At 44.3% G+C, this 27,268-nt stretch overlaps 1 protein-coding gene and 1 long non-coding RNA gene across 6 annotated transcripts in view; both read right to left on the bottom strand.

Annotated features, from left to right (window-relative positions):
* Window positions 1–27,268, bottom strand: part of ARHGAP26 (Rho GTPase activating protein 26) — a 459,132-nt gene that overhangs the window by 403,167 nt on the left and 28,697 nt on the right. The gene's annotated exons all lie outside the window — the stretch shown is intronic.
* LOC104681841 lies at window positions 6,006–8,317 on the bottom strand. The gene is made up of 2 exons (XR_750619.2): window positions 7,955–8,317; window positions 6,006–7,838 (listed from the first exon to the last, which is right to left on the bottom strand). It is a non-coding gene; the product is annotated as an uncharacterized LOC104681841 (long non-coding RNA).

Here is a 27,268-nt window from a genome sequence, read left to right as displayed (position 1 = left end):
CAACTCTGAAAAAATTACTTACCCCTCTTTAAACTTCAATTTCCTGCTCTGCAAAATGGGTAGTATGACAATTCCTAACATGATGGGATTGTGGTAGAGGTTAAATGAGTTAACTGTGTGCAGCGCCTCCTCCACCCCGGATATGAGTCTTACTCTACCATGACAAGCGTATGGACAGTCTTCAGTTATCTGGAAATCTGACAGAGGAAGCAGCCCCGTTCTCTGATAATAATTGACAGAGGAAGCATCAGTTCATTAGTCTGTTAAATATATAAGAGACAATTTGATCACATATCATATTCCCCTCCTCAAAATATAGTTCCCAGATTCAACACTGTCTGACTGGTCATTAACACTCTTGTGAGTCAGAAAGATGTTCTAATTCTATCAATGAAGCACAGAGTAATTTTCCCTGGGTCAACCAGCAACTCGATAACAAAATCTAGGTCTTCTGTCTTTGCTTCCTCATCACCTCCCTTCGGCCACCAGAAACTAAATACCCACATGCGTCATGTGCAGAATTCCACAATTTCCAAGCCAGCACACAGCACGGGAAAGGCAACACTGTCACAGGCAGATTCTAAAACTGTGTTCTGAGGGATTCCGCCAAGGACACCTATAAATGATACTTTCTGGCTCAGGAAAAGTTTCCTGCTGTCTGATCTGGAATCTCTACTGGACAGAAAGGCCTTTTTAGAATACCTTCGGGATATTGGCTCTTAATTACTTGCCTTTCCTTGAGTCAGTGTTGCCAATTTAGCTTTTCAAACAAAAAAAAAAAAGTCCTGCATGTCCCAGAAGGAATTTATTGTCCCACTAAGGAATTACAATAGAAAAAAAATATCCCTTTGAACTTCAGGTGGCCTGTGGGCAGGAAAGAAATTAAATCAAGGAGCCTGTGCTGCTCAGGGTGGTGACACCCAGACAGTCCCCAAGGACAGCCCGTTAACATAGGTCCCCTGCTGGTCTGGACAATGAGAAGGAGACCAGCCTTCAGGCTCCTCCTTCTCATCTCCATAACCTCATCCCCGTATATACCTCAAGCAGGAAGGGCACCAAGACCTCCAGCCCTCCAGCAGTGGATGGAAGGGGGCCTTTGTCCCCTGTGGCCACCTCCTGAGTTGGCTCCCAACTACCCTCTTCCTCCACAAGGACCCCTCCTTACTCAATAAGGATGGCAGTAGTAGCAATAGCAACAGTTACTGTTACTAACATAGAGCATGTACTGTGTGCTAGGTACTGTTGTAAGTACTTTCAACACATAAGCTGGTTTAAATCCTTACAACTATCCTGTAAAGGAGGCACTGTTATCACCCCCAAGATCGCATAGCAAGAGAACAGTATGCTTCACAGCTGCCTCTACTACTTATCCCAGCCCACTTTCCAAGCTTGAAGTAGAGGGGAGGGGTCCTCTTGTTCTCATATATAGGAGACACTGAATAATTATAATGAATGAAAAGGGTTGCCGGCCCATTTTCACTGGTTGCCCCAGTAAGAGTTACCAGGCTACTTTCTCCATTCTCTGCCCAAAGTAGCAGAGGACAGATGATCCTCAATAAATACTTAACATTTGCCAGATTCTCCCCAACTCCTAAAGCATAGTTTCTGCACATTTTGCTGAAAACCTAGCCCCTTCTATGGCACTCTTGGTACCCTGCCAATAATAATAATAATAATAATAAGGCTTCCTAGGAAATCCTATTATTGTCAATGCATTGTGTTTAGATCTCTCATTCGCTATATGTTCAGTCCCACAGAGACACAGCTGCAGGGACCATTTTCTGTGTGTGTCTCGACAGTTAAGCACAGTGGCAGCTGGCAGTCTCACCTCCTACCTTTGCTGGCTGTGTAATCAACCTCCTTTTAATCCTGCCGAGCTCCACACTGCCTGGCACCAGAGGCCAGAAGCTGCACACAGGTAATAATTTAACAAATCACCTGTCTGGCTCTCCTGCCAGGACACCCACTCTGGAGCTTATACAGCTGCTGATGCTAGGGCTGCAGCCTTGCCTGTGGGATGTCAGCTAAACCAGTAAGTACTGAGGCCTTGAGGACCACACACTTCCAGCTCTGTCCTGTCTTAGAGGACCAGGGTGTGGTGTTTGATAGGGACAACCCTCAGGAACTATGCTTCCTACTCCATGCTTAGCTCTTGGGGATTTTTTAATATTCCCATTTTGCCCAATACAAGAGCAACCAGCAAGAGCTCCACTCAGCAAGCAACAACACAACAACACATCCTCAAGAACCTGGATTGCAAGAATATCCCAGGACACAGCTGTTAAGACACAGAGCATGGGAAGGCAAACTGCAGCAAACGTACACATACACACACACACACACATGCACACAAAAACATACTGAAACTCATACAGTGTTCCACAAACAAAAAACTATGGTGTGAAACCCATTGTGGAGCTGGTCCCCAAATATGCATGAGTCACATCCAGCCCTGGAACACACAAAAATAAGTGAAGTCATCGCCAAACTTTTACAGTACTCATCCATTGCTTTGTTATTTGTCTATAAACCACTGAAAAGAAGAGATCTTTTCAGGTTTACAAATAAGACGACCACTTTTAAAAAGTGAAAATTCTGTCATGACAGGCATTACAAGAGAACAAATCATTTTACCCAAAGCAGTGGTAGAGGGAAGTAACTTAAGGAAAGACTGCCTTTAAATAGCCATCAGCAAGCTATAATCTGTCAAAAGCAATTATTGCCATCAAATACTTGTTAACACACACACCGTGACATTCATATGTCAGTAAGACAGCAGGACACTGATTTTTAGCAAAATCTAAAAAAAAAAATATATATGTTTCAAACCAGACTCCTGGTCCTACGCCTTTGAGGAAGGAAACAGGATTTTTTTTCTTATAGTACTTGCTTATGATCAGTGCTTTGAGATTAGTTTGCCGCTACCACCAGCAAACAGCAGAGTAACACAGCTTGTTCCAAAAACCAAAAAAGTGGTAGGGTCCCAAGAGCCAGGCTTTAGGGTGGACAACGGGAGAAGTGAGAACACATTCAGATGTCTGTGGCTTTATTTCTGCAGGAGGAAGAGAAAAAAACACACAGAAGGGGGAAGGGCACACTGAACGAAGGGAGGAGCACCAGGCACTGGGGTAGCCGACATTTGTAATCTGCATATACTGATCATGTTATAGGAGTCATGTGGAAGCCATGGCCTGCTGCTTCCTATCACTTTCTACAGGTCAGTGTCCTTACCTGAAGAGAATTAAATGCTCATGTGTTTAGCACAAGCTTCCAAGCCAGAGGCCCAAGGGTCCAATCCTCAGCTCCACCCTCACCAGCTGAATGACGCTGACCAAGTTACTTTATAAGTTTCCTCAGCTGTAAAACGGGAATAGTGATGCCCCTTGCCCAATAAGGTTGTTGAATTACACAACGAAACGTATTTAAAGTGCCTATTTGATGGTAAGCACACAATAAATGATAGCTGCCATTATCAACATCATTCATATTTCAATAAATAAGGGCTCACTGGTGAACCAGTACAGTTATTGATCCCTAGATGGTTCATCCATCACTCAGCAACTATTTACTGACTGGTCTTCCATGTGCCTGGCACCAGGCTAGAGGTTAGGGATATAAAAGAGAATAATATGGGGTTTAGCCTTCAACAACTCCTCCACCGGGGAGACTGTCATATAACCAATATAGTGTCCAAGGTTCCAGATGAAGACCACTAAGAAGTACACACAATTCAACAGTTCGAATACTTTACTGTAATTTATAATGGACTTTGTGACATGAGTAAACATATATGTATGGTGTGTGTGCACACACCCACACGGTGAGATATATACGTGTGTGTGTATATATTATACACATACATATACGTCAGTTATATATATGGTATCTGATAAATATGTTCACAAACACTGTATGTGTGTGTGTGTGTGTGTGTGTGTGTGTGTGTATCTCCAGTACCATATTATACTTGTTTCCTATATAGGTATTATACCGAGATTCAACCCTGCAGATCTCTTGCCAACACACCCACAGAGAGTTAATGTTCAACAGTGAGCTAAAGTTCAGCATTAACTGGAGAAGTTGCCAGATCAAAGCACGCCAAAATGAAGACAGCCTTCCCCTTTCAAGATTAACAGAACCCAGCATGTATGTCACCAGAAAACACACAATCACAAAACGAAAGATGCTGCATTTATTAACTGTGAGTCTGAGTCATCAGGCAGCACTCTGGGCAAATGTAAGACTAAACTGCCCTACTGTTAATGATTCATCAAAAACTTAGTGTGATAGAAAGACAGAAAGTGGGCCAATTCTAGGCAAAAGGCAAGAAGCAGAAGAAAAGAGACCAGTAAAGACTGCTCCAAGGTAACCATGACAAGTTGAGAAGCCAGTGCAATTATTTCCTTAAAACCCACCAATGAACTCTTAGAAGAAAGGCTTAATGGGGGATTGGAGTATGTTTAACAGGTTAATAGTTTGTCATCTCCAACTTTTTATTTCCCTCAAAGGGCTGGGTCAGCCCTTTATGGCCAACCTAACAGCTCATGTCAATTAACCTACGTAGGTCAAAAAATTCCTTTATCTAGATCTGACTCAATTTATAATCAGCTGAGCACCAATACTTAAGGGGCACAGATGAGAACTATTACACTTACCAGAGGCACCCTACTTTCTAAACAAAGCTGTAAGGAAACATGGCTTTTCTTAATAAAAATTCCTCCAACACAGAGTTGGCATTGGAAATTAACTCACCAAACGGGAAGGGTTACTCAGTCCAAGTGCTTCTCAAATTTTAATGTGTATATATAAATCACCTGAGTATCCTGTTAAAATGCCAGTTCCAATTCTGCAGGTACCAGATGGGGCCCAAGATTCTGAATTTCTAGCAAATTCCCAGACAATGCTGATGCTGCTAGTCCAGGAACGATAATTCCCAGCCATGGCCCAGCAATAAAGCATTCCCCATGCTGTAAGGCACCTGTTCAGGGTTACAGGTGACTCTGAGACTCTAATGGAAGTCAAGGACTCTACTACCCAGAAAAATGCACGAGTGCACTTGCAGGTTTTCCCAACTCTACTATGGGCCATCAAAGGAACCTCCCACCTCTGTAAGGCAGTCCATGAAAAAAAAAAAAGTTTAAAAAAAAAAAAAAAAAACACTCCACCTTAGGAAGCCTGCCAATTACTGCTGCCAACACCAAACTAGCTTGGGGTGGAGTGGAGAAATGCATCCCTTTGATCACTTTGGCCCATGTGTGAGTCATTCACCCTCTCTTCTCTTGGTCCACAGAAACATAGTTAAGATGCCTTAAAGATAGGGAATAATAAAAGGAAAATAAAAACAATATCAAGAAGCTCTGTAATCTGTCTCTAAGATATAGTTTACTCATCTTCCACTTGAGTTCCACCTCAAGGAGTCCTCATTCCTGGTATCCTGTCTGCCCTAAGTAAAGCAAAAGCTACTTAATCCTACCACTACCTGGCACTGCCTTCCCAGGTAATTTGATTTCTAGTGGAGGTGCAGGGGCAGAAGGCCTAGTCATCTTGCTGTCCTACCTAGTTACCCTCAAAGTCTGAGTTTCCTCGTCTATGAAATGCAATTAAGAATAGACTCCACTTTGTAATGTTCTGGGAAAAATAAGAAAATGCATACGTGATGTACCTGACACACTGCAATTTAAAGCAAAATGTTTCATTCTTATGTTTTATTATTATGGCCTTTATGAACACGCAGAGATCAAAGATCATGCAAAAGAAAAGGCTTTTGTTTCCTAAACGGAAGAGTGTAACTGCTGCTCTGCATGTCTGGGGCAAGGTCCACCTCTGCCCATCCTACTGCTGCACAGATACATGCCTGCTGTCTGAGAACCATGCTGGAGGCCATCATAGCTGCTCACAAACACTTGTGATTGTCTCTCTCTAACACTGAATTGAAGTTATTCCACAGCCTTCAGCTCCAGGATGGTAATGTTCAATATGAGCCTTAGGTGTTTTTTGGTTTTTGGTTTTTTTTAAGCATCTTGGACTAAAAAGATCAAACCAAACAACAAAATGACTGATCAGAGAAAAGACAGCGACCTTACTAAGAAACCCTTAATAATTTGTGATATAAATTTATCTAGAAACCTTTTGTCCAAAGATCTCAAAAATTCTTGACAAGAAGGTTTTAACCACTGCACAACAATCCTAAGGAAGTTGGGATGGGTCAGAATTGAATTCTCAACGTTGGGGTCTCCTGAATCTCTTGATAAGCAGTGTTCCTCAATGTGAGGTCTGAGAACCACCTGCACTCGTCATCTAAATGCACGTGAAATGCACATTTGTGGGTTCCATTTCCACGGCTACATCAAAATCTCTGGGGAAGGAAACTGGAATCTTTAATAAATAACCCTCAGAAAGTTCCAACACTAAATTTCTAAACCAACCAATGACTCACTCTCCCTCCTCCACAAACGATGGCGGAAAGGTAAGTAAATCCGAAACTTTGTCTACAACTTCAAGGGCTTCACAGGCCTCCTGAAGTCTTCCCATGGGTTCACAGGTAAGAATCTCTGGTGTATGCAACACCAGTCAGGGCTTCTCAACTTTCATCATTCAATCATCCCACCTTCACTTAAAAAAAAAAAAAAAAAAAAAAAACTCAAGTCCATACTACATAAATTTTTATAAGAAACTCATTATTACTTACATCTATAATGACATTTTCTGTGTAATGATTGTGAAATTGTAGGTTTGATCCTTAGTTGTTAAGTTTTCCAAATAAAGCATATAATTATCAGTATAAAATATTGTGTCACTATACACCTAAAATCATCTCCCCTATCACCTACATATGACTACTCTTCCTGTTCAGGAAACATCGGTTTGTGTAATCCAGAGATCTGGAACCACGTGGGGATTTTATGAGGCACGCATGGCCTGTGATGTGGAAGTCTGTCTATTCTGGTAAATTCCAGAAGGCCTAACAGCCTCAGGCTGCATATGCCTGGCAGAGTAGGCTATGGGAGGAGAGGGCTTTCCCTCCTGCCAGAAGGCCCGAAAATTATGCCACCTGTGGGTGTGACTGGCTTGTCCAGGTGCCCTTTTTGTGACCTGTTTGCCCCATCAGTGAGATGAAACATGCCCACCCACCCACAGCCCAGACTCCCCACTGCAGGGACCATGGTGGACATCTGACCTATGGGGGGTCAATCTGCTTTTCTTTGGGGGAATTTGTAATTAGGGCACAGAGGAGCTTGTTAACTGACGCTGGACATGCAAGCTGAGGAGTGTTTTTGAATTGGACTGGGGTGGCCTCCTTCTGCCTTGTGTGCGAGCTGAGGCAGAAAACCAGTCCATAGAGGCAAGTAAGAGAAGACACCAGCTGCCCTAGAGAAAAAGTAGGTACAGAGACATCCCAGCACCCTAGCAATAAACTTTTCTTTAGCTGGTTTGAGCAGGCAGTTTCTCCTTGCAACCAAATCACCCCTAAGACTCACTGTGCTGTACAACTCTGGCTCCAATGTCCAGGTGGAGTTGAAGGAAGGCTGGAAGTTGGGTGAGCACCCTTCCCAGACACACCTCAAAAGACAGTAGGGCTTGAACTTTATTATAGGGGCAGGGAAGGGGGATTCTAATGTGGGTCCCCTCCACATTACTCCAGGTGAGAGGTGCCACAAGAAGGAGCGAACAGGAGGGTCCCTGGAGCTCTTCCCTCCTGCTGATGGTGGGGAAAGAATGACAACACACACAGCGCACAGTCACTGTGTATGTTAGCATGTGGATCAGGCTCTTTACAATTGTTACCTCATTTGGCTTTTCCTGAGAGCCCCATGAAGGTGGTAATGTCATTTTCCTCACTTTTTTTTTTTTTTTTTTTTTTTGAGACGGAGTCTCGCTCTGCCGCCCAGGCTGGAGTGCAGTGGCCAGATCTCAGCTCACTGCAAGCTCCGCCTCCCGGGTTTACTTTCCTCACTTTATACATGAGGAAATGAAGACTCGGAAACACTAAGTGATCTCCAAGGTGACACAGCTGATAAATAAAGGATCCAAACTCCAGAGTCTGAGCCATCTCACTACTTAGCTTTTTTCATTAAAGATAGGACAGAGACCCCAAGTAGACCTACTGTCTGAGTGACAGCAAATGGCGCAGACACCAAAAGGTCCTCCCTCCAGCAGCCCGGTCTCCTGTGCTAGTCCCTCACCCCAGCCAGCAATGCCACACCTATGGGCACAGCACCAAGAAATAAGGGTGTGCAGAAGTAAGAGGCTGGGGGAGAAGCTGTGCCACCTGACCAGGGCATGGCTTGGCTGGCCAGAACAAGGCCCAGTGGAGCCTGGCTTGGACCCAGATCACAGACAGAGGGTTAAACCACAGTGACTTTTTTTTACAATAATTGGTACATGGCATTCTCCTTTGTGGTCCCACATGGCACAGTGGAAGGAAAGATACACTTCCAGGCCAGGCAGAACTAAGGAAGCCTGCCAATACCCAAGCTGTCTCAACTTCTAACAAATACTGGAACAGAAACTACATTCCTGGTGTTAGGACTGGATGACATGCTAAGAAAGAGAAAGCAGAACCTTAATTACAAGCCCAGAACCTGTTCTGACACCCTATTATTCATATCTCATTTCCAAAACCTGAAGCTCAGAGAAGACAACAAACCTGTCAAAGTTCACAAATCAATCACAACTAAAACTCTGATTACCCAAACTCCAAGTAGATTTCAGGTTCTGTCCAGGAATTTTAAGTAAGGCTCCTGAGCTTTTCAACATTAGTATGGCTGGTCCTATAAAAATAATGCTGATATAACCACTCTCCACCATCTCTGCAGTAGGGGCGAACAGTGCAATTTGGCAAGTATGATGCAAGTATGGATGTAATGACTGCTCCTGGCAAGTCACTGAGGCCAGCACTGAAGTTGTGCTGATGTGTCCATACCACCGCATGAGAGGTGGGCACTTACTACATGGCCACCTTTCATCCCCCCACTAGGGATGGGGATGAGGTCTGTGGTCAGGGAACATGAGTAACAAAGATGGCTGGCTGAAATGGAGGCCCGACCCCAGACCCAATCCCACCCACAGGGCACCAACAGCCCTCTTATCCTTCACCTCTACAGCAGGAAGACCTGTCTTATGAACCCAGGACTGCAAGGCACCATCCTCTGGGTGCCCTTCCTCTTTATCTCTGACTGTTCTGCCCTTGCATCCTGCTTTTCCTCCTCTAACCCTGAAAGGGGGATGGTCCCCCGGTTCTACCCAAGCCCCTTCTCTCTCCCTTGTTTTCAACAATGACTCTGTGAAGGTGGCACTTGCCGCTGTCCCGTGCCAACTCTGCTCCTGCTCGTTCCAGCCAGCTGCTGGGTCTCATCACCTGAATACAGTGCTGGCACCTCCACCTTCCCCCTCCCCTCCCACCTGCTTCTCTGCCTGAGCTCCTGATTTCTGGCACTGGGGAGAGAACTAACATTTACTGAACTTCCCACACGTCCAGGACCATGCTGAGTGTTTTCCATGTTCCTTCATTTAAAAGCATCATTAAAGTTTCAGAAGCCCAAGATGCAAAATCTCATCACCCTCTCTGTCCCCTCCCTCTACCCTGGCTCCTGCATCTAGTCAGTGACCAAGCCCCATCCATGTGCTCTCTCTCCTCGCTACACAGCCCACTCGTAGGTTTCTCCTTAAGCCCTCTTCTTCCCACACTCCGTCTCCTACCTGCTCCCCCTCCCACTGCTCCTGCCTCCACACTCCATGCAAACCACACTGGACACTATCTTCTTGAGCACAGTGCTGATCACACTACCCCTCTGCTCAAGGACTGATCACACCTCCCCCCTATCTTTTCCTCCAAACCAACCCCAAGTGCCTTGCCTGGCACTGGAGTCCTGCCACAATGTGGCTGAGACATACATTCCAACTTACTACCCACTGCTTCCCTGCAAGGCGGCTGGACTCCAGCCAAACCATGTGACTCCCATTCCCTGAAGCCACACTGCACTTCACAAGCCTTTGCTCACACAGTTCTTTCCATCTCATGTGTCTCTTCCTCCCATTTCTTCTCACTCATCTCCTCTTTCTCCAAGGCCCAGGGCACACATGGCATCTCCTACAAGATGCCTTTGCTTCTCCATTAATGGAGAGTGACTATCCTCCTGTGAATTGTGGCTTCACTCACGTACTCCTCCTATGGCACTATTTAATTGTGTTCTCTATGATACCAGATGCTCCTCAGGCGAAGAGGTGGAACAGGCTTTATCTCTGCAGCCTCCACTGTACCTCACACACTTTACATCAAAATGATATCCACTCACTCATCAACACATATTTATCCAGTGTCGATCATGCACCAAGTTGCTCTCAGCTGCTCAGTATATGATGGTAAACAAAAAAAGACATGGTTCCTACCCTCATGGGTTTCCCATCTAATGATGAGCCAAACTTCAATCAAATTTTACCCAAATGAATGTACAGTTAGCAATATCCCTGTACTGTAGAAGGGACAGAATCAGAGTCCTACAGAAGCACAGAGGGGCTGGGCAACATGGTTCACACCTATAATCCCAACACATTGGAAGGCCCAGGCGGGTGGATGGCTTGAGCCCAAGAGTTTGAGACAGCCTAGGCAACGTATCGGGAACTCATCTCTATAAAACTTAAATAAATAAATAAATAAATAAATTAATAAATAAATAAGCATGGTGGTGCATGTCTGTGGTCCCAGCTACTCAGGAGGCTGAGGTGGGAGGATCACTTGAGCCCAGGAGGTTGAGGCTGCAGTGAGCCATGATTGTGGAACTGCACTCCAACCTGGGTGACAGAGTGAGACCTGGTCTCACAAAAAATAAGAAGAAAACAGCAGCAGTAGCACAGACGGACCAGGAAGGCTAGCTGGAGAAAGTGAGGCTCGAATGAGTCTGCAAGTGGTGAGAAGGGGAAGTGGCAAAAGTGCTCCAGGTCCTGGGGACAGCCTGTGCAAAGGCCCTGTAGTGGACCAGGGCTGACAGCCAGTGGGTTTGGACACTGCAAAGGAAGCAGGGGAAGGTGCCAGAAGGTAGCAGGGACATCTCAATAAATGTGTGCAGTGAATATGAATCCATGACCTTCATCACTTAGCAAACTTTTTTAACCAATAAAACTAACCAATCTTAGATTTATAACAAAACACAAAATATAATTTAAAAAATACTCTTTCCCATTTAAAAGAAATGTTCTCCTTCAGTGTAACTGTTGTTCTCTAAAAAAGATTAAAGTGAGTTCTCATAGCTACAATAGAAACTAGAAAAGCAAGCATAAAAATCATGTAATTCTGGCCAGGCATGGTGGCTCACACCGGTAATCCCAGCACTTTGGAAAGCCAAGGAATGCAGATCACCTGAAGTCAGGAGTTCGAGACCAGCCTGGCCAACATGGTGAAACCATATCTCCACTAAAAATACCAAAATTAGCCGGGTGTAGTGGCCCAAGCCTGTAATCCCAGCTACTCGGCAGGCTGAGGCAGGGGAATCCCTTGACTCCAGGAGGCAGAGGTTGCAGGGAGCCGAGATCATGCCACTGTACTCCAGCCTGGGCAACACAGCAAAATTCTGTCTCTAAAAAATAAAAATCATGTAATTCCATAAGTAATATGATGTTGCTCTGCCCTTGAGTTAGGAGCCAGCCAACTGACTTAGGGAAACAGCCTCTCAATCATCCTACATTGATAACAAGAGCAGAGGCTAACAACTGGCTTATAACTGTTGAGCATTGTCTAAGGGTACTAACACATTATCTCATTTGATTGTCACAACAACCAGTGTGGTAAGTACCAATATCATTACCATTTTACAGATAGGGAAACTGAAGCCCAGAAAGGTTAAATAATTGGCTCAAGGTCACACAGGTAACGAGCAGTAGAGCTAGGTTCTGAATGCGGGTTAGCGGGACTCCAGAGCCTATACACTTAGTAACCATAATACACTGCCTCGCAAGCTAGCTACCATGTCAGCACTTGCAGAATCTTATTTACTTGTTTATCTCACCTTGTTTCACTGAGGATTTAAGCCACTGAGCACTGACAATGCAAAAAAGATAAAAATCATCTCTGAAGGAATGCAGTGGAACTTCTGGTGTCAGCTCCCTTCCTGATCCAGGTCCCTTTCAAAACACTCCAACTCTTCCTCCAATTTTAATAAAGAAAAATTTTCCAGTTCATGGCAATACTTAATATCCTGAGAGAACAGGAATTGGAAACCGATGAATCTCCTTAGGCTACATCCCAGCCAAAGTCAACAGATTCCAAACCCCTCTTGAAGGCAGTTCGCTGTTTACAGCACATCTAACAGGAAGAACAGGGGAGTTGCAGATTACCGGAAGGCTCTAGCCATGGTGTTCCCAACTCTTGACAAACTTCTGAGTCCTGTCTGAAGGACAATATCCCACTTCTACTATCAACAAATTCTTCCCCAACGTATTCCTACTCCTCCTTCTCAGCTCCTGTCTGAAAGTAGGCAGGACACAAGGGTTAATAAGCAAAGCTTACCTACTTGTAGATAGCACTGTCCACCTACTTCAGACCTGGCCAACCCTCCTGAGGAACAGTTAACTGGCCTAAGTCACCAGTAAGATCTTATTAAACTAGTAATGGTGGCCACCAAGTCCACACCCAAGCCTAAAGCTGGCTGACCTTGTCTTCCCTGCTGGCCCTCAGAGGCCAACCTGAGGAACTCAAGGCTTAGGTAACATAGGTGTATTTTGGAACTGCATTCCTGAACCACACTGTCAAGGGCTGAATTGAGGCCCCTAAAATTCCTATGTTGAAGTCTTCATTCTCAGTACCTCAGAATGGGACCGTATTTGAAAACAAGGTCTTTAAAGAGGCAATTATGGGAAATGAGGTCATTAGGGCAGGCCCTAATACAATATGGTGACATTATAAGAAAAAAAGGTTAGGACGCAGGCACAGCAGAGAAAAGACCATGTGAAGATACTGGGAGAAGACAAGCCAAGGAGAGAGGCTTGGGAAGAAAAGAGCCCTGCCAACACCTTGATCTGACTTCCAGCCTCCAGAATTAGGAGACACCAATTTTTGTTACTGAAACTGCCCTGTCTGTGGGACCTTGTTATGGCAACCCTAGCAGATTAATACACACACTGTCTAAGTCACCCCCATCACCCAGTTCCTTCCCACTCTTTGAAGGGCAGAGCAGTCTGGTTTCCTTCTGAAACAACCATATGGCACGCCCCAGCACAAAAGTCCTATCAGGTCACTGAGTGCTGAAGTCAATGGAGACTGACCTGGTATTGCCTTTCAGAGGCTGGGAACCCAGCACAAAATCTTATGTCAATTACACAGAAATGATAGGTAGAATTTTTCTCTTTAGAAATAATACAGAATTCGGTGGCTCACCCCTGTAATCCCAGCACTCTGGGAGGCGAGGCGGGTGGATCACAAGGTCAGGAGATCGAGACCATCCTGGCTAACACAGTGAAACCCCATCTCTACTAAAAAACTACAAAAAAAATTAGCCGGGCATGGTGGCGGGCACCTGTAGTCCCAGCCACTTTGAGACTGAGGCAGGAGAATGTGTGAACCTGGGAGGCGGAGCTTGCAGTGAGCTGAGATCCGGCCACTGCATTCCAGCCTGGGTGAGAGTGAGACTCTTTCTCAAAAAAGAAAAAAGAAAAAGAAAAAGAAATTATATAGAATTAACATGCAGTCAAGCCCTCCCACAGATAACTGGTTGCTAAGGCCCAGCATAAATACCCCTGTTTTAGAAGCCAGACATGGTGGCTCATGCCTGTAATTCCAAAGACTCAGGAGGCTGAGGCAGGAGGACTGCTCGAGCCCAGGAGTTTAAGACCAACATGGGCAACACAGCAAGACCCCAACTCTAAAAAAATTTTTTTAATTAGCTGGACATGATAGCATGTGCCTATAGTCCCAGATACTTAGGAGGCAGAAGAGGGAGGATTGAGGCTGGGCGTGGTGGCTCATGCCCATAATCCCAGCACTTTGGGAGGCCGAGGCAGGAGGATCACTTGAAGCTAGGAGTTCAAGACCACCCTGGCCAACATGGCAAAACCCCATCTCTACTAAAAATACAAAAATTAGCCAGGCGTGGTGGCGCACACCTGTAATCCCAGCTACTCGGGTGGCTGAGACACAAGAATTGCTTGAACCCAAGGAGGCAGAGGTTGCAGTGAACCAAGATTATGCCACCGCACTCGAGTCTGGGTGACAGAGCAAGACTCTTGTCAAAAAAAAAAGAGGAAGAAAAAAAAGGAGGATTGCTTGAGCCTAGAAGTTTAAGGATGCAGTGAACCATGACTGCACCACTGGACTCTAGCCTGGGCAAAAGATTGAGACCCCAGCTCTACAAATATGAAAAAACACCTCTCTATTAGACCAACCATGCTACAGTGAGTTTTCCTGTAAATAACTGGGTTAAAAAGATCCTTACAGCAACTGCAAGGTCAGGATGTCTGCCTGAACAACCCTCATACTACAGGAAGCGAAAAGGAAGCACTGGGGGGAAAAGGCAGTAGACGGCGGCGGGGAGCCTTTCACAAAAGATCCTTTCCAAAACACGTCATCCGGGAGATGAGAATGCCAACTCATCACGGCAGCTAGGTGATGAGTAAGCTTATTTCAGGGGGTGACCAGGAGTTCTTAGTTCTTAGAGTGCCATGATTAGGTGAGGAGGCTACAAGCCATAAGAAGTTCCTAGAGGCTGGGAGGTTTCAAGAATTACTTACAGGCCAAGAAATAAGGAGAGAATGTTTCAGTTGCGTGCCACTGAAGCCAAAACAGGAATGGAATGATGAAAATGGGTTCAAAGCCTGGTGCAAGGCTGGGCACAAGAGTATCATAAGTGAAAACCTAGCATTTATTAAGCAATAGCTGCAAGGCAGGCATTGTGCTAATAAGCAGGCTCTGTATGCATTGGCTCACTTAAACTTAACAATAACCCCAGGAGGTAAGTCTATTATTACTTCCATTTAAGAGACAAAAATAAGGCCAGAATATAAGCTCTGCAAAGGCAAGATTCTGTCCCTCAGTTTGTTCACTAGCAAATCCTTAGAGCCTAGAACAGTGGCTGGCCCACAGTAGGCACACAATGTTTATCTGTTGAATACATGAAAAAATAAGGTACTTATCAACTTCACATAAGGGACAGGCCAGGATTGGAACCCATGCTGTCGAGGTCCAGAGCCCACACCCTCAGCTTCTACTCTATGCCACCCAGGATGGAGAGAGCTTGCTGAAGAGATGGGAAATAAATCTCCTGGCACGTGGACAGCTTGGTTGTCCACAGCACATTTCACAGTGTCTGCATCTTCTGCTTCAGCGCTGGCAATATTGCTGTGTACCCAGCATAAAGAGTGAAGTTATTCAAGGGGCCAGTGCCTGTAGATGATCAGGAAAAGGGGAAGCCCAGGCATTGTGCTAACAGGCAAGGTCCGTATGCACTGGCTCACTGAAACTTAACAATAACCCCAGGAGGTAGGTCTATTTTTACTCCCACTGGCAGGGCACAGAGTAGCCACAAATGCTCCTTTCCCTCAGTCCTGGAACACTCCCTGGGGCCTCTCTCCAACTTGTGTCATGCCCCACAATTCACTTTAGTGTGGGAGAGGGAGATGGGAGGAAAGGACTGGAAGGGGGTAGATTTATTCATCTGACTCTCCAAGAATATGGTGAATACAGCTGGTACAATCTACAACAGAACTTCCCAAAATGTGGTATGTATATGGCTTTGCATACCACAAATCGCTTTATGTAGGATACAAACACTACAGTTTACATATCAATGCTTATGGTTACTTACTATTTGGGGCAAATTATATTAGTTCTTTATTAAACAAAGAGTGTCCCTTCAACTCCCACTTAAAGAACAATATTAGGTAAACAATGAAATAGGTGTTACATCAACGCAGCAAAAAATCATAATAGAACTGACTATAGTTTCAGTAATACTGGTTTCCTGGAACTTCCTAAGCTCTCTGTGTCAAATGTCCCCATCCCTGCAACTTGCCCGTCCACTCAGGTATGCCATAGTTCAAAAGGAAGAGTTTACAGAGATTAAGTTTTAAATTTTCTAGCAAAATCCCTTAATAAATGACTACATACAAAAGAGAGAAAGGGGGAGAGAGGAGAGGAACAGACACAGACACAAAAAGGCATGTTCATTAAGATATTATGAAGTTAACAACAGGACTTGACCTGGGGCTGAAGTCATGCCCTCTGCCTGGAGACAGCTGAAACACAGAGCTCTCTTTGATACTACCCTAAATTCCACACTATTCTTTCAACTATTATTTTATACATGGTAGCTTAGCTCAGCCCTGTCCAAAGAATTGTACTGAGGTCTCTGGGACCTGTTCCAACAACAACACACAATGAGGCCTTCTTTCTCTGATAAAGCCAAGAACTCCTCCCTCTGTGATCTGCTCCCCTGCCCCTCCCAGACAAAACTAAAGTATCATTTTGAGAAGAATTCAATCAGTCAAATACTGCCCTCTCCTCACCTTCCCTGTTGGTGATGATCAGGTTGCAGGGCAGCTGAGGGTGAGTTGTGCTCTAGGACGGAGCCTAGGGGTCTAGTCTGCTCCAGGGAGAGATAAACACTTTTACTCGCAAATTCATGGCACCGTATCCACAGCTGTAGAAAGGTAAGGCTGAAAGGGAAGCAATGGCACTACAACCTGCACCAGTCCAATGAAAGATCCATGAGAGAAGGGCCTTATCTTATTCGTGCTGCACTCCCAGAACCAAATGCAACAATGTTTAGCGCTCAACAGGTATGCAGTAGATTGGTATTGAATGGATGAATGAAGTGAGCCAGTAAGTGGATGAATGAATGAATGCATGAGTGAACGGATGGATGGATGGATGGATGGACAGATGAATGAAGGAATGGATGGCTCCAGCAGAGCTGGGAGAAGTTAAGAGAGGGAAAGCATGACTGCAAGATTATTTTTTCTCTATCTGCTTGAAAGCTAGCAACTGTATAAATAATGGGACCCCAAAGGAGGACTATTTTTCTCTTTTCACAGTCGTCCCTTGCAGGTGGTGGATTAACTGCAGGACTTTCGGCCCCTGAACCACCGGGGCTCACTGCCTGGGGCAGCAAACCAAAAGCCACCTTGACTTTCTCCAGGACATCCTCAAACACCCCAACTTCTGTCTTGATTGCTAGTGTCCAGAACAGGAAGAACAGAGTGATGCTGGGAGTGGAGACTTACACCAGCTGATCTGACCCCTTCTTCTAAAAAGCTCAAAGTCCTTCACACCCTGTCCTCTCTCTTAGGGAACTTTTATTTAGAGTAGATATATATTTTTTTCTTTTCTTTTCCTCTCTCTCTTTGCTTATCTGTATTTTCTAATCATTCTACAATGAACAGACTACTTGAGTAATAAAAATGCCTATGATTGATAAAACACACAAAACCATTCAAAAAAGACACTGAAAACGCATATTTTACAGAGTTCCAGTTTAATATTTCCACAGTATAAAACTTAACACTGCCATTTCATACAATTGCACTCAACTAACTCCTCTGAAAACCAAGCTGTAAATTTCTGATAAAAGTCAAAGCTCATGACTTAAAATCAGAACAGCCAGCCATACAGGCACTTAGCTTATAAGAGGGGGCAGCCATCTGATGGGCGAGGTGCCAGAGTATTAGAAAGGACAAGGACACAAGCTTCCTAAGTAAGGTGCCCTATATGGATGAAACATATGTTCTCAGTTCAGCTGCGATAAGAAAAGATGCTCTGCATCCCTCTTCTAGTGGCAAAAACTTCCAGAGCAGCTGACAGGCGCTAGGGTACACTCCGCAGTGATAGAAGGGGTTTCTTTCTTCATGGGGTTGATTGGTCCCTCTCAGAGTTCAACCCTAGTCCCAAACAGATAGACCATGCTCTAAGCAGCTCGACCACCAGCTGGGAGGGGTCTCCCATTCCAGTCAGTCTCAGAACTCATTGTCAATGTCCAGCCTGCTCCACAAAGTGATAACAAGGAAAGCAGCTGGGCTAGCAATCAAAAGACCACATTTCTAGATCCAATTCTGGCCAGACCCTGCACACTCCACTTAGTTATTTTGTACCTTGGTGACTCCATGTTACCAAAAGTGAGTGACACTAGCCATACATATCTCACAGGTTGCTAAGCATAAACTATGGCAAATGTTAAACTGAGGAGAAAAAAAATAAGAGGAAAGGAGGAAAGGGAAAAAGGGAACACAGAAATTACTACTAAACAAAATTTGACACCAGTTAGATATGGGATTTCCCCACCTCAAACTATGCTGAGTTTAACAAGCAGAAAAGACATGCAAATCACCTTTCAGATCAATGTGCTCGTAAAATACAACTTTTTTTTTTTTTTTTTGGAGACGGAGTCTCGCTCTGTTGCCCAGGCTGGAGTGCAGTGGTGCGATCTCAGCTCACTGCAAGCTCCACCTCCAGGTTCATGCCATTCTCCTGCCTCAGCCTCCCGAGTGGCTGGGACTAGAGGCGCCCGCCACCATGCCCAGCTAATTTTTTTGTATTTTTAGTAGAGATGGGGTCTCACCGGGTTAGCCAGGATGGTTTCAATCTCCTGACCTCGTGATCCTCCTGCCTCGGCCTCCTAAAGTGCTGGGATTACAGGTGTGAGCCACGACGCCCGGCCAAAATACAACATTCTTAAAAATAAAAGAGAAATGGATAGAAGCTTCTAGTTTATCCTTTTCAACCCATCTTTCTAAGAAATGACACAGCATTAAAATATGGCCTGTAAGAACTGCATAAAGACAGCGGGTAAAGTCCCCAGTTACCAAGCACAGGCAAGGGGGAAGCCACCAGCATGTAGATCAGCACAAATCTCCATCATGCTGATACCCACGAGCACCAGGGCAGGCACTCACATCCTGTCCTCAGGCTCAGGAGCCGGGGGTGCAACATGGGTGTGAACTTGAACATTCTCGGAATGTATCAACAAAAGGGGTGAAGAGGGCAGCCGGGGCAAAGACTTCCCAAGGCTGAATCAATAGAGCCGTCTATAGACAGAGGGGCAGCAATAAAGTGTGCTGGATACACCAGAGCCGTGGGCTGCCTCAGGGAGGTTTTGCTAAGCATGGCCCACAGAATCCATTCCCAGCTCCCTTTTCACACACAAGACCTCAGCAGCACAGCTGAACTGAAGCGCTGGGCCTCTGGGAATAAGATTTGGTGTAGAAACTGCTGACCTGAGAGGCTCAGGGTTTTAAAAGAACAGGTTAGGTTTGAACCCTGGCTTGGCCCCTTCTGGCAATGGGCTCTACATCTCTCATCCAGTCAGTGGCAAGGTAACTGTGCAATTTATTAAACACTCCTGCCCCTAAGTTGCTTCTCACAAAAAAGGAATAACCATACCTATCTAACACAACTGTTGCTGGGATCAAATTGCATCATGCCTGAAAGCATTTAGCATGATGTTGGCTCAATGCATTTCACAGTTATTAATTTCATGCCATTAATTTCACTGTTATTAATTTCATTTCAACCATCATCACTGTTGTCATTATTAACTGGAGAACATGGCTATGTGTACTGTAGGATCATGTTACAGCAAAATCCCTCTCCCTAGCCCCAACCTTGAGAATGGGCACAGTATAGCAAGCCTGAGGGCTCCCTTCACACTTAGGATCCAGAGCTCCTATAAAAGCCCTCACCACATGCAGTTGGTGCAGAGCCTCCAACCTCAGCAGAATATCCATAGAAAACAAGTGCTTATCTTGAACAGAGTCAGCTGCTGGTTAGTCCCAAATATGCATAAGAAATCCAAACTAAACTTGGTTCTGGATTCTTTGTACTACCAAAAGGATTTAAGATGACATGTGCCCATCAACTGCATATATTAACACAGAGTCAGATGTCTAAGTAGTGGTGGGGGGACACACCTGGGATTGTCTTTTCTTGGTTGCACTCATCTTTCATTGTGATCTCATCCAGGCATCACTCTAGATGCCCACTCTCCACAATAATGTCAGAAAATAAGGAAGAAGGGAAAATACAAACATGTCAACTAATGTCTTCTCAAAACTTTCTTTGGAACAGTAGTTTCCAGATTTGGGAATTTCAAAAACCAACTTAAACTAAACACACGCACACACACATTTCATTGCCTATAACTTATTATGCCATGTACAACCATTAAAAAACATATATCAACATCACTGAATTAAAAAGTCTTCATGGCCAGCACAATGGCTCAGGCCTATAATCCCAGCACTGTAATCCCAGGCAGTTTGAGCTCAAAACTTCAAGACCAGCCCAAGCAACATAGCGAGATTCCGTCTCTACAAAAATAAAAATAAAAATAAAAATAAAATGGGCCTGGTGGCACGTGCCTGTGGTCCCAGCTCCTTGGGAGGCTGAAGCAGGAGGATCACTTGAGCCCAGAAGGTCAAGGCTCTAGTGAGCCATCTTTGCGCCTCTGCATTCCAGGCTGGGCAAAAGAGCAAGACCCTATCTCCAAGAAAAAAAAAAAGAAGTCTTCATTATTCCAAAATAGTAAGAAAGATACACTCCAAGAATAAGATACACACCTTTGCATTATATAAATTTAGGTTTATGAATAACCCATTATAATATATTGTCCATATTTTTCTTAGAGAAAACTGTGGGACTGGTTTTCCACATTAGGGAATTGATGCTCTAGAAGGCGGAGCATTGCTACTTCCTGGTTAAGGACTATTGCCACTGGAAGGTTAAAAAATGACATTCTAATTCCTGTGTCCAAAATCAGCAATGGAAAGAGGAGCCTTTTACCCACCCTACCAAATGTGCAAAGAAAGGAACACTGGCTTCATAGAGAAGGAGAGGCAGCAGGATCGCCGGATAACTCCAGATCCCCTCTAACCTTCCTATTTAAAAATCTGTCCAGCTCATCTTTCTGAGTTCTGGTACTTCATTCCAGGTTACAGTTGCCTCATTAGCTATTCCAAACCTCAGTCACACTTTTGAGCCTTTTTTACTCATTTTTAAACTCATTTTTCACTCTCCCTCCTCGAAAACCTGCTAAACATAAAACAGAAACTTACCACATGACCTAGCAATTGCAATCCTAGTTACCTACCCAAGAGAAATGATACATCTGCACAAAAACTTATACAAAAATGTTCATAGAAGCAACATATGTAATAGCCAGAAAGTAAAAATGATCCAAATGTCTATGAACTGGAGAAGAGAAAAATAAAATGTGGGCCAGGCACAGTGGCTCATGCCTGTAATCCCAGCACTTTGGGAGGCTGAGACGGGTTGGTTGCTTGAGGTCAGGAGTTCAAGACCAGACTGACCAACATGGCAAAACCCCGTATCTACCAAAAATACAAAATTAGCCAGGTGTGGCGGCACAAGCTTGTAATCCCAGCTACTTGTGAGGCTGAGGCAGGAGAATTGCTTGAACCCAAGAGGCGGAGGTTGCAGTGAGCTGAGATTGTGCCATTGCACTCCAGGCTGGGCAACAAGGGTAAAACTCTGTCTCAAAAAACAAAAACAAAAACAAAAGAAAAAAAGAAAATGTGGTATAGCCACACGATGGAATACTACTCAGCAATAAAAAGGAATGAGCTCATGACACATGCTTCGACATGAATGGACCTGAAAAACATGCTAAGAAGCCAGACACAAACGACCATACATTGCATGATTCCATTCATACAAGATGGCCAGAAATGGCCCATATACAAAACACAGATTAGTGGTTGCATGGTGGTGAGAGTAGAATTGACTACAAATGAGCAGGAGGGAAATTTTTCAGAACAAAAAGGTTTTTTTTGTTGTTTTTTGTTTTGTTTTGTTTTTTTGAGACGGAGTCTTGCTCTGTCGCCCAGGCTGGAGTGCAGTGGCGCGATCTCGGCTCACTGCAAGCTCTGCCTCTCGGGTTCACGCCATTCTCCTGCCTCAGCCTCCCAAGTAGCTGGGACTACAGGCGCCCATCACCACGCCCAGCTAATTTTTTGTATTTTTAGTAGAGACAGGGTTTCACCATGTTAGTCAGGATGGTCTGGATCTCCTGATCTCGTGATCCGCCCGCCTCAGCCTCCCAAAGTGCTGGGATTACAAGCGTGAGCCACCACACCTGGCCAATAAAAAATTTTTTTAAAAAAAACTGTTCAGCCTAGGTGTGGTGGCTCACGCCTGTAATCACAGAACTTTGGGAAGCCCAGGCAGGTGGATCACCTGAGGTCAGAAGTTTGAGACCAGCCTGGGCAACATCGTGAAACCCCATCTCTACTAAAAATACAAAAATTAGACAGGTGTGGTGGTGCATGCCTGCAGTCCCAGCTACTCAGGAACCTGAGGCACGAGAATTGCTTGAACCCAGGAGGCGGAGGTTGCAGTGGGCCAAGATCGTGCCACTGCACTTCAGCCTGGGAGACAGAGTGAGACTCGGTCTCAAAAAAAAAAAAAAAATCTGTTCAAACCTATGCTTAATAATATGCTTGGAAGAATTTAGTAAGTTTCCATTCAGCGAGTGAGCCAATGAGTGAGTGGGTGAATGAATGAAAACTAGCTTCCCAGAAGCATCTCTGGTGAGCTCAAAACTAGGTCCACATATTTCATTCACCCTAGTCAGCCTTGGCAAGTTACATGTAATAGTTATAGAATAGCAAGTTATTTGTAATATATATGTATGTATATATAATATTGGGTCTCGTTCTCTGAAGTTGAACCATATGAAATTGTCATTTTTTGTAGGTCAAAATTGCTACATACTGGCGATTTCATATGATTCAACCTATACTTGCAATATTTGATAAGGAGTCAAGACAGAATAGGAACTTTTAGGTCAGGCTGACTTTAAGGCTGCAGGCTCCACCCCACAGCCTAAGCTTCAGTCTCCTCAAGTGGAAAATGGGAATAATAACAGGATCTTGTTCACAGGACTGCTGTAAGGATTACTATGACAGTGCGTGGAAAGCACCTATCAGTGCTGACACAAAGTCACAAAGGAAGAGTAGTGTATATACCTGCTGGTCCTATCCCTCTCTGGAACTATACATTCCTCAGTGATCAAGGACCAGGACTTTGACTTCTTTTGTTTTTGTGTGTTCCCTATTTGTGCATTCCCTTGGCATGCAGAATGGGATGTTCACTGCTGGACTCCTCCACAGATAAGGCTTCCTACCCGCTATTAAAGCCTGAGAACACATCCCCAGATGCCACCAGAGAATCCCTGCCTGCCGACCTCTAACTGCTCCAGGGTGAACTCCTGACATGCTGCAGGAGGATTCTTATGATTCCATTCCCAACATCCTCCCTGTCGCATGTTCGGCAATAGCGTGAGGTTGAAGGAAGTGTCATCACAGAGATTTCCGTCTGGCTTATTTCTCAACAAAAATGTTTGGCTGCTATGCAACCAGTGTTTTAATAGATGATGGGACCTTTCGTGAAAGGCCAGGTTTCTATTAGCAACAACAAAGGACAGGAGCTATGGGGCAGATGCAGATAAAATCATACCTCTGCATCCTATGTGAAATTCCTCAACTCATTTTTAGCTACCATAAAGGCAGCCAAAAGATTCCACATGGGGAAACAATGAGATGAAATTAGAGGTGCCAGACTTCACAAATAAAAATGCAAAACAACTAGTTAAATTTAAGGTAAACTACAATTATATTGGGACATACTTATTCTGAAATTTTTTCATCATTTATCTGAAGTTCAAATTTTACTGGGTGTCCCATATTTTATCTGGCAACCCTAGATTTAATTGGCATCTCAGATCACTATTTTATTTCCCAAACACAAGACACAATGCACTTTCGGTTCAATTAACCATTCTTTCACCATTAGAAACTATGCAGACCAGAAAGATAAGGTTCCCAAACTTTATGAGAGTCTGGATGAGGCTGGATTAAGGGGTCTCTCCCCGCCACCACACACTGGAACTTCAGTTGGGCCTGTATGGCCCCAAAACACTTAATATGGACTAGAGGCTTACTGAATCTTTGAATGAGCCCTATGGGATAGGCCACAAAACCAATTTTCTTGTCTTCAACATTACAATAAAAACTATGTTGAACAAAATGACATTATTCAAGAACCCACTGTACACCATTTCGCTAAAGCCACAGTTTCCAAGAACCTATCGACAATGTTAAGTGAGGACTTACTGTGCTTTTTCTTTCCTCCATCTACTGGCAGATCTCAGCAAATTCGCTTCTCATGGATCTTTCCAGTAAAATTAAGGACCAGAAAAATAAAAGGAGACCAAACTTTAAAGAAAGTAAATCTGCTAACTGGGTACAGCTCTGTTAAAGAATGCTCAGAATAAAATGAAAATGAAATCTGAAAAACATCAACTTCCACACATCTGTTTATAGCCTTCATCACTGATGATTACAGGATGGGTCAAAATTGTAGCCATCACTGTAAAAAGAAAATTATCTGGATATTGTTGTAAACAAATACCTCATTCATATAAAAGATACCACAGAATAGTTGCTCTCATCTCAACTCTCACGGCCTCCGGAGCTGCCAGGTATTTAAGAGGGAACAGATCCGCTCTGATGTTCTTCTTTCAATCTAGTTTTTAGCCTCTCTCCACGAGGTCACAGAATCTGACCCACACCCACTCCAGTCTCACCAGACAGAAGGCAACTCTGCACACAGATCCCAGACCAATGGCTGGCCTTAGACATAAGCATCAACAGCAAGGATTTAAAGTCATCTTTTAAAAAATGCAATGTTTCCCTAAGGGCTGTGGGCTTCTCTAACCACAAAAGTTTAAGACAAGGCACTTTCATCCCTATTCCTTGCAAGGAAAACAGTTGGGTACAGTGACATTCTTCGAACACAAGAGCAGCCAAAGGCGGGGGTTGGGGGGGTGGGGAATTCTTCATCATATTTGCCTTTGGAAGGCAATCCATCTCCTTGGTAACAGTTCTAAAAAAAAAAAAAGAAAGAAAGAAAAAGAAAAAAAAACCTCTAGTAAATCTTACACCTTAGCAGGCAGCCTTGAAAATATGCCAAGGATTCAGGCAAGGTACCCACTCTTTTTCTCAAATAGATGTTTGGGGTTTTCATGTTTGTCTGTGTTTGTCTTTACCAAAAAGGGGCATCCAGTGTCTTTCCCATGGATCTCATGTCTTTCCTCATCTAAAAAAAAAAAAGATATGGTGGCACAGTAGTGACACTATACGTTATAAAATTCTGACGACTGAATGACAGTACATACAGGATTTTAAGGTCTGGCACGTAGAGTGTCATCAATTTCTATCTGCTATGACTGTAACTCTTATTATCCCACAGTGCAGCACTAGAATAGTACAGATGTGAACCTCAAGATGACAGGAGGGAGAACGAGATGATGTGTGAAACACAATGCAAAAAGCTCCTGCAGCAATTCCACAGCTCAAACCCAGAGGAAAGAGGCAAAGCTGTGCCCAGAAAAAATGTTAAAAAGAAATAAAAAGCAGTCAGACCTGTGCTCCAACCAACTAAAACCACACCGCCACCATCATGCAGTTAAAGATGCCTCAAGAACAGGAAGCGGCACCTGCAGTAAGCTGATGACTGAATCATACAGGCAAACACACACACTCTTGCCCAGAGCCCCATCTGTGACCTGATGTTCCCCATCAGGGAGAAACAGGAGCCATACAATGTGGAGGTTTGGGTACCTTCTTAGACTGGAACAAAAAATGAAGCTGGCATCATTTTGATCTCTCTCTGGCATGGCCTCTGCTTTCCTCCCACCCTGATTCTAAGACCTTCCAGTTTGCAGGCAGACACCTTCCAGCTATGGAGATCAAATCATATGTGAGCACATGAGAACGTGCTGCCAGGTTCACAAGAATAGTTGTGGAAAGCTGGGAAACTACTGAACTGACACCATAAGCAGGTCTATTAACAAAGCACACACAAATAATGGAATTAGATAAGAAAAAGACTTAAAGACCTCGAGGCTGAGCATGGTGGTTCACGCCTGTAATCCCAGCACTTTGGGAGGCTGAGGTGGGTGGATCACCTGAGGTCAGGAGTTGGAGACCAGCCTGACCAACATGGTGAAACCCCGTCTCTACTAAAAATACAAAAATTAGCTGGGCATGGTGGCAGGTGCCTGTAATCCCAGCTACTCAGGAGGCTGAGGCAGGAGAATTGCTTGAACCCGGAGGTTGTAGTAAGCTGAGATCACGCCACTGCACTCCATCCTGGGTGACAACAGCGAAATCCCATCTCAGAAAAAAAAAAAAGAAAAGAAAAAGAAAAAGACCTTGGCCTTCTGATGGCAGTTTGAGAGAGAGACAGAGACAGAGAAAGTAGGAGGAAGGACTCCAATGAGTCACTAAAGAACAGAAGCGAATAAGCTGCATGTCTCTAGAGCCCTCCCCAGTTCCCCTTTAAAGGCTCAATCTTGAAGCTTTTAAGTTAGTGCAAACATTATTCACCATTCAGAAACTTAGTCTGGATTTTTTATAGTTACTTATTATGCAGGTATTGCTTTCTAGATCATTGTGCCGGAAAATGCGAAGTATGGCTCTCTGAGAGCCTGCATTCAAGGACAAGGTACCAACTTAAATTTGTACCAATGAGTCAAACGTGCTCATTTAACACTATGTGTTCCACTACATCAGGCCAGTGACTCCAGCATGTGAATAAGCAGCTGTGAAGTCAATTACATTTTGCTACAGTTTGAACATCCCTTCCAAAACTCATGTTTGAAATGTAGTTGCCACTGTAACAGTACAAAGAGGTGAGGACCTTTAAGAGGTGATGAGGCCATGAGGGCTCCGCCCTCATGAATGAATCAATGCTGTAATCATGGGAGTGAGTTTATTATCAGAGGAATGGGTTCTTATAAACGGATGGGTTTGGCTCCCTTTTGCCTCTCTCATCCTCTCTTTGCCCTTCCAACATGGGATGACATAGAAAGCAGACCCGTCCTCACCAGACGCTGGCCCCTCATTCTTGAACTTCCCAGCCTCCAGAATTTTGAGCCAATAAATTTCTGTTGGTTTTAAGTTACCCAGTCTGTGGTATTCTGTTAGAGCAGCACAAAATGAACTAAGGCATATGTCATTCCTACAGCTCAAGGAATAAATTCTGCAGAGGAATTCACAGGTACAAATTCTCTCAGCCTCAAAGCATCCACTCTCAGGACTGTTGAAAGATGGAGGGTAAACTTCTCACCATATTACAAATTAAGACATTCATCTTGACAAGCATTTGTAGAATGGCTACTATGTGCCAGGCACCATGCATACTACTCAGGATCTAGCCATGAACCCTATCTTTATGGAGCTTAGCATCTAAGGGGATCTTACAGTCTGA

The sequence above is a fragment of the Rhinopithecus roxellana genome, chromosome 3 (assembly GCF_007565055.1).
Source record: "Rhinopithecus roxellana isolate Shanxi Qingling chromosome 3, ASM756505v1, whole genome shotgun sequence".
NCBI classification, from domain to species: domain Eukaryota; kingdom Metazoa; phylum Chordata; class Mammalia; order Primates; family Cercopithecidae; genus Rhinopithecus; species Rhinopithecus roxellana.
This window is presented reverse-complemented; position numbering and strand designations above follow the sequence as displayed.